Consider the following 13,499-nt stretch of genomic DNA (forward strand, 5'->3'; position numbering starts at 1 on the left):
TGCTGCTCCACCACACAACTTCTTTTGATACTGTTTTACTTATTCTAAATTTTCATTACCTGATCGTCTCTAAAATACTGTGCGGTTATCACCTGGTTTCCAACAGCGATAGTAGTAAGTAAATCGACTACAAAGTCTTTCAAAGTAGGTCAGACACAAAAAAAAAAAAAATCGGAGCTGCGTGTAGCTCATGTCATTCTGCTTTCAATCGTGAATCTCCGGCTGGGAGTAGTGGCGTACTTCTGTAATCCAAGCTTCTGGGAGGCCGTTGTGTGGGAGAGATCTGGAAACAACTACAGATTCGACCGTTCCACGAGCTCAGGAACGGCCGCGATGCCTTCATCGAGCTCTGCAGATCGACAGATGATAGTGTGGAAATTTCGGCAAGCGGTGGCTAAGGGTTAAGAGAAGCCAAACACACTAAACACAAGAAAGTCGGGAAACCGAAGCACACAACTCATAACGAAAAGATTGCGGAATGCAGTGCGAAAGCAAAACTTCGAGAAGACCAACTCTGAAGCCATCGGCGAGCTAGGAATTATTCCGCACAAGAAGCGATCATGTAGGAAGAGCGAGCCGAGGCTGTCGCTCGACCACACAATAAATTTTTGCTTAATCCCAATTTGCAGTACCGGTTCGACACTAGAATACTGCGCCTTGGTTCTTCCAAAAGCGATAGTAATAAGCACGTCGACTGCAGTGTCATTTGGGGTAGTGAGTCAGACATGGAGAGGATATGGGGCGGGTGGAATATGCAACGACAGGGGCATTGCAGGGCGGCCGCCGGCTCCTTGCGCTGTGGCGCACCGGTGCCGGCGGCGGCCTGGCTTGGCTGCTGGTGCCTCCATGTAGAGCTGCCGCCGAGCCCAGGCAAAGTGCCGCTAACGAAGCGATTGCCTTTGGTGACATCTTTTGCAATAACGACTGCGCGAATCGACGGTATCTCGTAAGGAAGGAAAGAGCAGCAGCAGCTGCCGCCGAGCCCAGGCGCCGTGCCTAACACGCAGAAGGTCCCCGGCTCGATTGCGGGCGGAAACCCGTTTTCGTCCCACTCAGCAAGACACTTGCTACGATCTCTACTGTGACCATTTAAATCAACTTCAAACGTTCCATCAGCAGGGTGCACATGGCTCAAATGAAACATGAAACGGTTTCAGAACTGGTTGTCGGATTTTAGCGCTGACTTGGAGGCCTGGAAATGCGCGAAACAGCCGCCGCCATGCGATTTGTTACCACACCGTTGTACAAAACGCAAGGACTCGTCCGGGATTTGAACCCGGGACCTCCTGCACCCGAAGCAGGAATCATACCCCTAGACCAACGAGCCTATTCGTTCCGAAAACGCACTGCATGTGAATGACGCCACCTTTGATGGTCTCACCATGTAGGGCTGCAGCTCAGCCAGCGTTCTCCCTGTCTGTCGCGGTTGGATTGTTTCCATCGACGTCTTTTACTACAGGAACTTCACGAATCGGAGGGAGCTCGTAGCCGATGCCCTTGCTAACACAGAAGACAAACTGTTGCTATTACGAGTCTCCGGGTGGTACATCAAAAGAACCGTCGTTTCCGTGGTGTAGCGGTTATCACGTCTGCTTTACACGCAGAAGGTCCCCGGTTCGATCCCGGGCGGGAACACAACAATCTTAATCTATATTTCGGATTTCATTTCCGAGATGACCTCACGTCCGCGAATGCAGAGACAAGCAATGTCGTATGCTAGACGGATAGGGCGTCATTTTACTGTCAAATACTGTTGCTCTCTTATTGCACCGGTATTTGGTAACTGAGAACGCCCCTAGCTCCATTATGGCTGGCAAAATTTATAATCCGGTTCTTCAGGGCTACTTCAAGTGCGCTTGCTACTGGCTTTCCTGAGCTCACCCTACTCGCCTTGTCACAGCTCTGTCAAAGTGTGATGCTAACTAATAATGAAAAACTCTTAGCCACGCTCAATCTTACATGCCACCCCTTGGTTGTTGCCGTCGCTAGTAAGATGAGGGTAGACTGTCGCACAATTAAGCTGAATCTCCACTCACGGTGCACATATCCCGCAAAGACAACCTTGTTTTCCGTTGCATGCAAAATTACCGTCTGCCTTTCTACCGAATTCCACCTACGTACTTTACCGGTGCCGCATTCTTGTTATATCCACGTGCTATAACAGGCGTCTACTCTTCATTGAGGAGCTGCAACCGGGGCTGAGTTCCACCTACGCTTCAGCACGGTCAAAATGGCAGGGCTCGTCCGGGATTTGAACCCGGGACCTCCTGCACCCAAAGCAGGAATCATACCCCTAGACCAACGAGCCACCTGGCTGGAGCAGTCAAGTTAATCCCAAGTAGTGGGCCTCACAGGGAACACAAACTTTCACGCGAATTCGCAAGATAAACGCTTTCTGCAGGCAGCACTCACCACTGTTGAGAAGAATATTAAAGGCAACGAATAAAAAGCGAAATAACTTCATCGAGCACTGCTTATGAACAGCCGGCAGTGCCTCAGTTTCGGTATGTGGTTTCTCAGGGTTAAGAGGAGGCGAATGCACTAAACAAAAGAACATCGGGAAACCAAGCACCAACTCATAACGAAAAGATTGCAAAATATACTGCAAGCAAAATTTCCAGAAGACGGATACTGAAGACGCCGCAGACAAAAGAATTATTCTATGCAGTAACGATTATCTAGGAAGCGTGAATTGCATGTGCTGCTCCACCACACAACTTCTTTTGATACTGTTTTACTTATTCTAAATTTTCATTACCTGATCGTCTCTAAAATACTGTGCGGTTATCACCTGGTTTCCAACAGCGATAGTAGTAAGTAAATCGACTACAAAGTCTTTCAAAGTAGGTCAGACACCAAAAAAAAAAAATCGGAGCTGCGTGTAGCTCATGTCATTCTGCTTTCAATCGTGAATCTCCGGCTGGGAGTAGTGGCGTACTTCTGTAATCCAAGCTTCTGGGAGGCCGTTGTGTGGGAGAGATCTGGAAACAACTACAGATTCGACCGTTCCACGAGCTCAGGAACGGCCGCGATGCCTTCATCGAGCTCTGCAGATCGACAGATGATAGTGTGGAAATTTCGGCAAGCGGTGGCTAAGGGTTAAGAGAAGCCAAACACACTAAACACAAGAAAGTCGGGAAACCGAAGCACACAACTCATAACGAAAAGATTGCGGAATGCAGTGCGAAAGCAAAACTTCGAGAAGACCAACTCTGAAGCCATCGGCGAGCTAGGAATTATTCCGCACAAGAAGCGATCATGTAGGAAGAGCGAGCCGAGGCTGTCGCTCGACCACACAATAAATTTTTGCTTAATCCCAATTTGCAGTACCGGTTCGACACTAGAATACTGCGCCTTGGTTCTTCCAAAAGCGATAGTAATAAGCACGTCGACTGCAGTGTCATTTGGGGTAGTGAGTCAGACATGGAGAGGATATGGGGCGGGTGGAATATGCAACGACAGGGGCATTGCAGGGCGGCCGCCGGCTCCTTGCGCTGTGGCGCACCGGTGCCGGCGGCGGCCTGGCTTGGCTGCTGGTGCCTCCATGTAGAGCTGCCGCCGAGCCCAGGCAAAGTGCCGCTAACGAAGCGATTGCCTTTGGTGACATCTTTTGCAATAACGACTGCGCGAATCGACGGTATCTCGTAAGGAAGGAAAGAGCAGCAGCAGCTGCCGCCGAGCCCAGGCGCCGTGCCTAACACGCAGAAGGTCCCCGGCTCGATTGCGGGCGGAAACCCGTTTTCGTCCCACTCAGCAAGACACTTGCTACGATCTCTACTGTGACCATTTAAATCAACTTCAAACGTTCCATCAGCAGGGTGCACATGGCTCAAATGAAACATGAAACGGTTTCAGAACTGGTTGTCGGATTTTAGCGCTGACTTGGAGGCCTGGAAATGCGCGAAACAGCCGCCGCCATGCGATTTGTTACCACACCGTTGTACAAAACGCAAGGACTCGTCCGGGATTTGAACCCGGGACCTCCTGCACCCGAAGCAGGAATCATACCCCTAGACCAACGAGCCTATTCGTTCCGAAAACGCACTGCATGTGAATGACGCCACCTTTGATGGTCTCACCATGTAGGGCTGCAGCTCAGCCAGCGTTCTCCCTGTCTGTCGCGGTTGGATTGTTTCCATCGACGTCTTTTACTACAGGAACTTCACGAATCGGAGGGAGCTCGTAGCCGATGCCCTTGCTAACACAGAAGACAAACTGTTGCTATTACGAGTCTCCGGGTGGTACATCAAAAGAACCGTCGTTTCCGTGGTGTAGCGGTTATCACGTCTGCTTTACACGCAGAAGGTCCCCGGTTCGATCCCGGGCGGGAACACAACAATTTTAATCTATATTTCGGATTTCATTTCCGAGATGACCTCACGTCCGCGAATGCAGAGACAAGCAATGTCGTATGCTAGACGGATAGGGCGTCATTTTACTGTCAAATACTGTTGCTCTCTTATTGCACCGGTATTTGGTAACTGAGAACGCCCCTAGCTCCATTATGGCTGGCAAAATTTATAATCCGGTTCTTCAGGGCTACTTCAAGTGCGCTTGCTACTGGCTTTCCTGAGCTCACCCTACTCGCCTTGTCACAGCTCTGTCAAAGTGTGATGCTAACTAATAATGAAAAACTCTTAGCCACGCTCAATCTTACATGCCACCCCTTGGTTGTTGCCGTCGCTAGTAAGATGAGGGTAGACTGTCGCACAATTAAGCTGAATCTCCACTCACGGTGCACATATCCCGCAAAGACAACCTTGTTTTCCGTTGCATGCAAAATTACCGTCTGCCTTTCTACCGAATTCCACCTACGTACTTTACCGGTGCCGCATTCTTGTTATATCCACGTGCTATAACAGGCGTCTACTCTTCATTGAGGAGCTGCAACCGGGGCTGAGTTCCACCTACGCTTCAGCACGGTCAAAATGGCAGGGCTCGTCCGGGATTTGAACCCGGGACCTCCTGCACCCAAAGCAGGAATCATACCCCTAGACCAACGAGCCACCTGGCTGGAGCAGTCAAGTTAATCCCAAGTAGTGGGCCTCACAGGGAACACAAACTTTCACGCGAATTCGCAAGATAAACGCTTTCTGCAGGCAGCACTCACCACTGTTGAGAAGAATATTAAAGGCAACGAATAAAAAGCGAAATAACTTCATCGAGCACTGCTTATGAACAGCCGGCAGTGCCTCAGTTTCGGTATGTGGTTTCTCAGGGTTAAGAGGAGGCGAATGCACTAAACAAAAGAACATCGGGAAACCAAGCACCAACTCATAACGAAAAGATTGCAAAATATACTGCAAGCAAAATTTCCAGAAGACGGATACTGAAGACGCCGCAGACAAAAGAATTATTCTATGCAGTAACGATTATCTAGGAAGCGTGAATTGCATGTGCTGCTCCACCACACAACTTCTTTTGATACTGTTTTACTTATTCTAAATTTTCATTACCTGATCGTCTCTAAAATACTGTGCGGTTATCACCTGGTTTCCAACAGCGATAGTAGTAAGTAAATCGACTACAAAGTCTTTCAAAGTAGGTCAGACACAAAAAAAAAAAAATCGGAGCTGCGTGTAGCTCATGTCATTCTGCTTTCAATCGTGAATCTCCGGCTGGGAGTAGTGGCGTACTTCTGTAATCCAAGCTTCTGGGAGGCCGTTGTGTGGGAGAGATCTGGAAACAACTACAGATTCGACCGTTCCACGAGCTCAGGAACGGCCGCGATGCCTTCATCGAGCTCTGCAGATCGACAGATGATAGTGTGGAAATTTCGGCAAGCGGTGGCTAAGGGTTAAGAGAAGCCAAACACACTAAACACAAGAAAGTCGGGAAACCGAAGCACACAACTCATAACGAAAAGATTGCGGAATGCAGTGCGAAAGCAAAACTTCGAGAAGACCAACTCTGAAGCCATCGGCGAGCTAGGAATTATTCCGCACAAGAAGCGATCATGTAGGAAGAGCGAGCCGAGGCTGTCGCTCGACCACACAATAAATTTTTGCTTAATCCCAATTTGCAGTACCGGTTCGACACTAGAATACTGCGCCTTGGTTCTTCCAAAAGCGATAGTAATAAGCACGTCGACTGCAGTGTCATTTGGGGTAGTGAGTCAGACATGGAGAGGATATGGGGCGGGTGGAATATGCAACGACAGGGGCATTGCAGGGCGGCCGCCGGCTCCTTGCGCTGTGGCGCACCGGTGCCGGCGGCGGCCTGGCTTGGCTGCTGGTGCCTCCATGTAGAGCTGCCGCCGAGCCCAGGCAAAGTGCCGCTAACGAAGCGATTGCCTTTGGTGACATCTTTTGCAATAACGACTGCGCGAATCGACGGTATCTCGTAAGGAAGGAAAGAGCAGCAGCAGCTGCCGCCGAGCCCAGGCGCCGTGCCTAACACGCAGAAGGTCCCCGGCTCGATTGCGGGCGGAAACCCGTTTTCGTCCCACTCAGCAAGACACTTGCTACGATCTCTACTGTGACCATTTAAATCAACTTCAAACGTTCCATCAGCAGGGTGCACATGGCTCAAATGAAACATGAAACGGTTTCAGAACTGGTTGTCGGATTTTAGCGCTGACTTGGAGGCCTGGAAATGCGCGAAACAGCCGCCGCCATGCGATTTGTTACCACACCGTTGTACAAAACGCAAGGACTCGTCCGGGATTTGAACCCGGGACCTCCTGCACCCGAAGCAGGAATCATACCCCTAGACCAACGAGCCTATTCGTTCCGAAAACGCACTGCATGTGAATGACGCCACCTTTGATGGTCTCACCATGTAGGGCTGCAGCTCAGCCAGCGTTCTCCCTGTCTGTCGCGGTTGGATTGTTTCCATCGACGTCTTTTACTACAGGAACTTCACGAATCGGAGGGAGCTCGTAGCCGATGCCCTTGCTAACACAGAAGACAAACTGTTGCTATTACGAGTCTCCGGGTGGTACATCAAAAGAACCGTCGTTTCCGTGGTGTAGCGGTTATCACGTCTGCTTTACACGCAGAAGGTCCCCGGTTCGATCCCGGGCGGGAACACAACAATCTTAATCTATATTTCGGATTTCATTTCCGAGATGACCTCACGTCCGCGAATGCAGAGACAAGCAATGTCGTATGCTAGACGGATAGGGCGTCATTTTACTGTCAAATACTGTTGCTCTCTTATTGCACCGGTATTTGGTAACTGAGAACGCCCCTAGCTCCATTATGGCTGGCAAAATTTATAATCCGGTTCTTCAGGGCTACTTCAAGTGCGCTTGCTACTGGCTTTCCTGAGCTCACCCTACTCGCCTTGTCACAGCTCTGTCAAAGTGTGATGCTAACTAATAATGAAAAACTCTTAGCCACGCTCAATCTTACATGCCACCCCTTGGTTGTTGCCGTCGCTAGTAAGATGAGGGTAGACTGTCGCACAATTAAGCTGAATCTCCACTCACGGTGCACATATCCCGCAAAGACAACCTTGTTTTCCGTTGCATGCAAAATTACCGTCTGCCTTTCTACCGAATTCCACCTACGTACTTTACCGGTGCCGCATTCTTGTTATATCCACGTGCTATAACAGGCGTCTACTCTTCATTGAGGAGCTGCAACCGGGGCTGAGTTCCACCTACGCTTCAGCACGGTCAAAATGGCAGGGCTCGTCCGGGATTTGAACCCGGGACCTCCTGCACCCAAAGCAGGAATCATACCCCTAGACCAACGAGCCACCTGGCTGGAGCAGTCAAGTTAATCCCAAGTAGTGGGCCTCACAGGGAACACAAACTTTCACGCGAATTCGCAAGATAAACGCTTTCTGCAGGCAGCACTCACCACTGTTGAGAAGAATATTAAAGGCAACGAATAAAAAGCGAAATAACTTCATCGAGCACTGCTTATGAACAGCCGGCAGTGCCTCAGTTTCGGTATGTGGTTTCTCAGGGTTAAGAGGAGGCGAATGCACTAAACAAAAGAACATCGGGAAACCAAGCACCAACTCATAACGAAAAGATTGCAAAATATACTGCAAGCAAAATTTCCAGAAGACGGATACTGAAGACGCCGCAGACAAAAGAATTATTCTATGCAGTAACGATTATCTAGGAAGCGTGAATTGCATGTGCTGCTCCACCACACAACTTCTTTTGATACTGTTTTACTTATTCTAAATTTTCATTACCTGATCGTCTCTAAAATACTGTGCGGTTATCACCTGGTTTCCAACAGCGATAGTAGTAAGTAAATCGACTACAAAGTCTTTCAAAGTAGGTCAGACACCAAAAAAAAAAAATCGGAGCTGCGTGTAGCTCATGTCATTCTGCTTTCAATCGTGAATCTCCGGCTGGGAGTAGTGGCGTACTTCTGTAATCCAAGCTTCTGGGAGGCCGTTGTGTGGGAGAGATCTGGAAACAACTACAGATTCGACCGTTCCACGAGCTCAGGAACGGCCGCGATGCCTTCATCGAGCTCTGCAGATCGACAGATGATAGTGTGGAAATTTCGGCAAGCGGTGGCTAAGGGTTAAGAGAAGCCAAACACACTAAACACAAGAAAGTCGGGAAACCGAAGCACACAACTCATAACGAAAAGATTGCGGAATGCAGTGCGAAAGCAAAACTTCGAGAAGACCAACTCTGAAGCCATCGGCGAGCTAGGAATTATTCCGCACAAGAAGCGATCATGTAGGAAGAGCGAGCCGAGGCTGTCGCTCGACCACACAATAAATTTTTGCTTAATCCCAATTTGCAGTACCGGTTCGACACTAGAATACTGCGCCTTGGTTCTTCCAAAAGCGATAGTAATAAGCACGTCGACTGCAGTGTCATTTGGGGTAGTGAGTCAGACATGGAGAGGATATGGGGCGGGTGGAATATGCAACGACAGGGGCATTGCAGGGCGGCCGCCGGCTCCTTGCGCTGTGGCGCACCGGTGCCGGCGGCGGCCTGGCTTGGCTGCTGGTGCCTCCATGTAGAGCTGCCGCCGAGCCCAGGCAAAGTGCCGCTAACGAAGCGATTGCCTTTGGTGACATCTTTTGCAATAACGACTGCGCGAATCGACGGTATCTCGTAAGGAAGGAAAGAGCAGCAGCAGCTGCCGCCGAGCCCAGGCGCCGTGCCTAACACGCAGAAGGTCCCCGGCTCGATTGCGGGCGGAAACCCGTTTTCGTCCCACTCAGCAAGACACTTGCTACGATCTCTACTGTGACCATTTAAATCAACTTCAAACGTTCCATCAGCAGGGTGCACATGGCTCAAATGAAACATGAAACGGTTTCAGAACTGGTTGTCGGATTTTAGCGCTGACTTGGAGGCCTGGAAATGCGCGAAACAGCCGCCGCCATGCGATTTGTTACCACACCGTTGTACAAAACGCAAGGACTCGTCCGGGATTTGAACCCGGGACCTCCTGCACCCGAAGCAGGAATCATACCCCTAGACCAACGAGCCTATTCGTTCCGAAAACGCACTGCATGTGAATGACGCCACCTTTGATGGTCTCACCATGTAGGGCTGCAGCTCAGCCAGCGTTCTCCCTGTCTGTCGCGGTTGGATTGTTTCCATCGACGTCTTTTACTACAGGAACTTCACGAATCGGAGGGAGCTCGTAGCCGATGCCCTTGCTAACACAGAAGACAAACTGTTGCTATTACGAGTCTCCGGGTGGTACATCAAAAGAACCGTCGTTTCCGTGGTGTAGCGGTTATCACGTCTGCTTTACACGCAGAAGGTCCCCGGTTCGATCCCGGGCGGGAACACAACAATTTTAATCTATATTTCGGATTTCATTTCCGAGATGACCTCACGTCCGCGAATGCAGAGACAAGCAATGTCGTATGCTAGACGGATAGGGCGTCATTTTACTGTCAAATACTGTTGCTCTCTTATTGCACCGGTATTTGGTAACTGAGAACGCCCCTAGCTCCATTATGGCTGGCAAAATTTATAATCCGGTTCTTCAGGGCTACTTCAAGTGCGCTTGCTACTGGCTTTCCTGAGCTCACCCTACTCGCCTTGTCACAGCTCTGTCAAAGTGTGATGCTAACTAATAATGAAAAACTCTTAGCCACGCTCAATCTTACATGCCACCCCTTGGTTGTTGCCGTCGCTAGTAAGATGAGGGTAGACTGTCGCACAATTAAGCTGAATCTCCACTCACGGTGCACATATCCCGCAAAGACAACCTTGTTTTCCGTTGCATGCAAAATTACCGTCTGCCTTTCTACCGAATTCCACCTACGTACTTTACCGGTGCCGCATTCTTGTTATATCCACGTGCTATAACAGGCGTCTACTCTTCATTGAGGAGCTGCAACCGGGGCTGAGTTCCACCTACGCTTCAGCACGGTCAAAATGGCAGGGCTCGTCCGGGATTTGAACCCGGGACCTCCTGCACCCAAAGCAGGAATCATACCCCTAGACCAACGAGCCACCTGGCTGGAGCAGTCAAGTTAATCCCAAGTAGTGGGCCTCACAGGGAACACAAACTTTCACGCGAATTCGCAAGATAAACGCTTTCTGCAGGCAGCACTCACCACTGTTGAGAAGAATATTAAAGGCAACGAATAAAAAGCGAAATAACTTCATCGAGCACTGCTTATGAACAGCCGGCAGTGCCTCAGTTTCGGTATGTGGTTTCTCAGGGTTAAGAGGAGGCGAATGCACTAAACAAAAGAACATCGGGAAACCAAGCACCAACTCATAACGAAAAGATTGCAAAATATACTGCAAGCAAAATTTCCAGAAGACGGATACTGAAGACGCCGCAGACAAAAGAATTATTCTATGCAGTAACGATTATCTAGGAAGCGTGAATTGCATGTGCTGCTCCACCACACAACTTCTTTTGATACTGTTTTACTTATTCTAAATTTTCATTACCTGATCGTCTCTAAAATACTGTGCGGTTATCACCTGGTTTCCAACAGCGATAGTAGTAAGTAAATCGACTACAAAGTCTTTCAAAGTAGGTCAGACACAAAAAAAAAAAAATCGGAGCTGCGTGTAGCTCATGTCATTCTGCTTTCAATCGTGAATCTCCGGCTGGGAGTAGTGGCGTACTTCTGTAATCCAAGCTTCTGGGAGGCCGTTGTGTGGGAGAGATCTGGAAACAACTACAGATTCGACCGTTCCACGAGCTCAGGAACGGCCGCGATGCCTTCATCGAGCTCTGCAGATCGACAGATGATAGTGTGGAAATTTCGGCAAGCGGTGGCTAAGGGTTAAGAGAAGCCAAACACACTAAACACAAGAAAGTCGGGAAACCGAAGCACACAACTCATAACGAAAAGATTGCGGAATGCAGTGCGAAAGCAAAACTTCGAGAAGACCAACTCTGAAGCCATCGGCGAGCTAGGAATTATTCCGCACAAGAAGCGATCATGTAGGAAGAGCGAGCCGAGGCTGTCGCTCGACCACACAATAAATTTTTGCTTAATCCCAATTTGCAGTACCGGTTCGACACTAGAATACTGCGCCTTGGTTCTTCCAAAAGCGATAGTAATAAGCACGTCGACTGCAGTGTCATTTGGGGTAGTGAGTCAGACATGGAGAGGATATGGGGCGGGTGGAATATGCAACGACAGGGGCATTGCAGGGCGGCCGCCGGCTCCTTGCGCTGTGGCGCACCGGTGCCGGCGGCGGCCTGGCTTGGCTGCTGGTGCCTCCATGTAGAGCTGCCGCCGAGCCCAGGCAAAGTGCCGCTAACGAAGCGATTGCCTTTGGTGACATCTTTTGCAATAACGACTGCGCGAATCGACGGTATCTCGTAAGGAAGGAAAGAGCAGCAGCAGCTGCCGCCGAGCCCAGGCGCCGTGCCTAACACGCAGAAGGTCCCCGGCTCGATTGCGGGCGGAAACCCGTTTTCGTCCCACTCAGCAAGACACTTGCTACGATCTCTACTGTGACCATTTAAATCAACTTCAAACGTTCCATCAGCAGGGTGCACATGGCTCAAATGAAACATGAAACGGTTTCAGAACTGGTTGTCGGATTTTAGCGCTGACTTGGAGGCCTGGAAATGCGCGAAACAGCCGCCGCCATGCGATTTGTTACCACACCGTTGTACAAAACGCAAGGACTCGTCCGGGATTTGAACCCGGGACCTCCTGCACCCGAAGCAGGAATCATACCCCTAGACCAACGAGCCTATTCGTTCCGAAAACGCACTGCATGTGAATGACGCCACCTTTGATGGTCTCACCATGTAGGGCTGCAGCTCAGCCAGCGTTCTCCCTGTCTGTCGCGGTTGGATTGTTTCCATCGACGTCTTTTACTACAGGAACTTCACGAATCGGAGGGAGCTCGTAGCCGATGCCCTTGCTAACACAGAAGACAAACTGTTGCTATTACGAGTCTCCGGGTGGTACATGAAAAGAACCGTCGTTTCCGTGGTGTAGCGGTTATCACGTCTGCTTTACACGCAGAAGGTCCCCGGTTCGATCCCGGGCGGGAACACAACAATTTTAATCTATATTTCGGATTTCATTTCCGAGATGACCTCACGTCCGCGAATGCAGAGACAAGCAATGTCGTATGCTAGACGGATAGGGCGTCATTTTACTGTCAAATACTGTTGCTCTCTTATTGCACCGGTATTTGGTAACTGAGAACGCCCCTAGCTCCATTATGGCTGGCAAAATTTATAATCCGGTTCTTCAGGGCTACTTCAAGTGCGCTTGCTACTGGCTTTCCTGAGCTCACCCTACTCGCCTTGTCACAGCTCTGTCAAAGTGTGATGCTAACTAATAATGAAAAACTCTTAGCCACGCTCAATCTTACATGCCACCCCTTGGTTGTTGCCGTCGCTAGTAAGATGAGGGTAGACTGTCGCACAATTAAGCTGAATCTCCACTCACGGTGCACATATCCCGCAAAGACAACCTTGTTTTCCGTTGCATGCAAAATTACCGTCTGCCTTTCTACCGAATTCCACCTACGTACTTTACCGGTGCCGCATTCTTGTTATATCCACGTGCTATAACAGGCGTCTACTCTTCATTGAGGAGCTGCAACCGGGGCTGAGTTCCACCTACGCTTCAGCACGGTCAAAATGGCAGGGCTCGTCCGGGATTTGAACCCGGGACCTCCTGCACCCAAAGCAGGAATCATACCCCTAGACCAACGAGCCACCTGGCTGGAGCAGTCAAGTTAATCCCAAGTAGTGGGCCTCACAGGGAACACAAACTTTCACGCGAATTCGCAAGATAAACGCTTTCTGCAGGCAGCACTCACCACTGTTGAGAAGAATATTAAAGGCAACGAATAAAAAGCGAAATAACTTCATCGAGCACTGCTTATGAACAGCCGGCAGTGCCTCAGTTTCGGTATGTGGTTTCTCAGGGTTAAGAGGAGGCGAATGCACTAAACAAAAGAACATCGGGAAACCAAGCACCAACTCATAACGAAAAGATTGCAAAATATACTGCAAGCAAAATTTCCAGAAGACGGATACTGAAGACGCCGCAGACAAAAGAATTATTCTATGCAGTAACGATTATCTAGGAAGCGTGAATTGCATGTGCTGCTC

At 49.7% G+C, this 13,499-nt stretch overlaps 15 non-coding genes across 15 annotated transcripts; 5 read left to right on the forward strand and 10 right to left on the reverse strand.

Moving 5' to 3' along the window:
* Window positions 1-1,255: 1,255 nt before the first annotated feature.
* Window positions 1,256-1,327, reverse strand: Trnap-cgg (transfer RNA proline (anticodon CGG)). Its single transcript has one exon. It is a non-coding gene; the product is annotated as a tRNA-Pro (tRNA).
* A 235-nt stretch (window positions 1,328-1,562) lies between these two features.
* Trnav-uac (transfer RNA valine (anticodon UAC)) lies at window positions 1,563-1,635 on the forward strand. The gene has a single exon. It is a non-coding gene; the product is annotated as a tRNA-Val (tRNA).
* A 601-nt stretch (window positions 1,636-2,236) lies between these two features.
* Window positions 2,237-2,308, reverse strand: Trnap-ugg (transfer RNA proline (anticodon UGG)). The gene has a single exon. It is a non-coding gene; the product is annotated as a tRNA-Pro (tRNA).
* A 1,645-nt stretch (window positions 2,309-3,953) lies between these two features.
* Window positions 3,954-4,025, reverse strand: Trnap-cgg (transfer RNA proline (anticodon CGG)). Its single transcript has one exon. It is a non-coding gene; the product is annotated as a tRNA-Pro (tRNA).
* A 235-nt stretch (window positions 4,026-4,260) lies between these two features.
* On the forward strand, window positions 4,261-4,333 carry Trnav-uac (transfer RNA valine (anticodon UAC)). Its single transcript has one exon. It is a non-coding gene; the product is annotated as a tRNA-Val (tRNA).
* A 601-nt stretch (window positions 4,334-4,934) lies between these two features.
* On the reverse strand, window positions 4,935-5,006 carry Trnap-ugg (transfer RNA proline (anticodon UGG)). The gene has a single exon. It is a non-coding gene; the product is annotated as a tRNA-Pro (tRNA).
* A 1,645-nt stretch (window positions 5,007-6,651) lies between these two features.
* Window positions 6,652-6,723, reverse strand: Trnap-cgg (transfer RNA proline (anticodon CGG)). Its single transcript has one exon. It is a non-coding gene; the product is annotated as a tRNA-Pro (tRNA).
* A 235-nt stretch (window positions 6,724-6,958) lies between these two features.
* Trnav-uac (transfer RNA valine (anticodon UAC)) lies at window positions 6,959-7,031 on the forward strand. Its single transcript has one exon. It is a non-coding gene; the product is annotated as a tRNA-Val (tRNA).
* Window positions 7,032-7,632: 601 nt separating this feature from the next.
* On the reverse strand, window positions 7,633-7,704 carry Trnap-ugg (transfer RNA proline (anticodon UGG)). The gene has a single exon. It is a non-coding gene; the product is annotated as a tRNA-Pro (tRNA).
* Window positions 7,705-9,349: 1,645 nt separating this feature from the next.
* On the reverse strand, window positions 9,350-9,421 carry Trnap-cgg (transfer RNA proline (anticodon CGG)). The gene has a single exon. It is a non-coding gene; the product is annotated as a tRNA-Pro (tRNA).
* Window positions 9,422-9,656: 235 nt separating this feature from the next.
* Window positions 9,657-9,729, forward strand: Trnav-uac (transfer RNA valine (anticodon UAC)). The gene has a single exon. It is a non-coding gene; the product is annotated as a tRNA-Val (tRNA).
* Window positions 9,730-10,330: 601 nt separating this feature from the next.
* Trnap-ugg (transfer RNA proline (anticodon UGG)) lies at window positions 10,331-10,402 on the reverse strand. Its single transcript has one exon. It is a non-coding gene; the product is annotated as a tRNA-Pro (tRNA).
* A 1,645-nt stretch (window positions 10,403-12,047) lies between these two features.
* Trnap-cgg (transfer RNA proline (anticodon CGG)) lies at window positions 12,048-12,119 on the reverse strand. Its single transcript has one exon. It is a non-coding gene; the product is annotated as a tRNA-Pro (tRNA).
* A 235-nt stretch (window positions 12,120-12,354) lies between these two features.
* Window positions 12,355-12,427, forward strand: Trnav-uac (transfer RNA valine (anticodon UAC)). The gene has a single exon. It is a non-coding gene; the product is annotated as a tRNA-Val (tRNA).
* Window positions 12,428-13,028: 601 nt separating this feature from the next.
* Window positions 13,029-13,100, reverse strand: Trnap-ugg (transfer RNA proline (anticodon UGG)). The gene has a single exon. It is a non-coding gene; the product is annotated as a tRNA-Pro (tRNA).
* Between the last annotated feature and the right edge of the window lie 399 nt (window positions 13,101-13,499).

The sequence above is a fragment of the Schistocerca serialis genome, unplaced genomic scaffold (genome assembly GCF_023864345.2).
Source record: "Schistocerca serialis cubense isolate TAMUIC-IGC-003099 unplaced genomic scaffold, iqSchSeri2.2 HiC_scaffold_752, whole genome shotgun sequence".
NCBI classification, from domain to species: Eukaryota; Metazoa; Arthropoda; class Insecta; order Orthoptera; family Acrididae; genus Schistocerca; species Schistocerca serialis.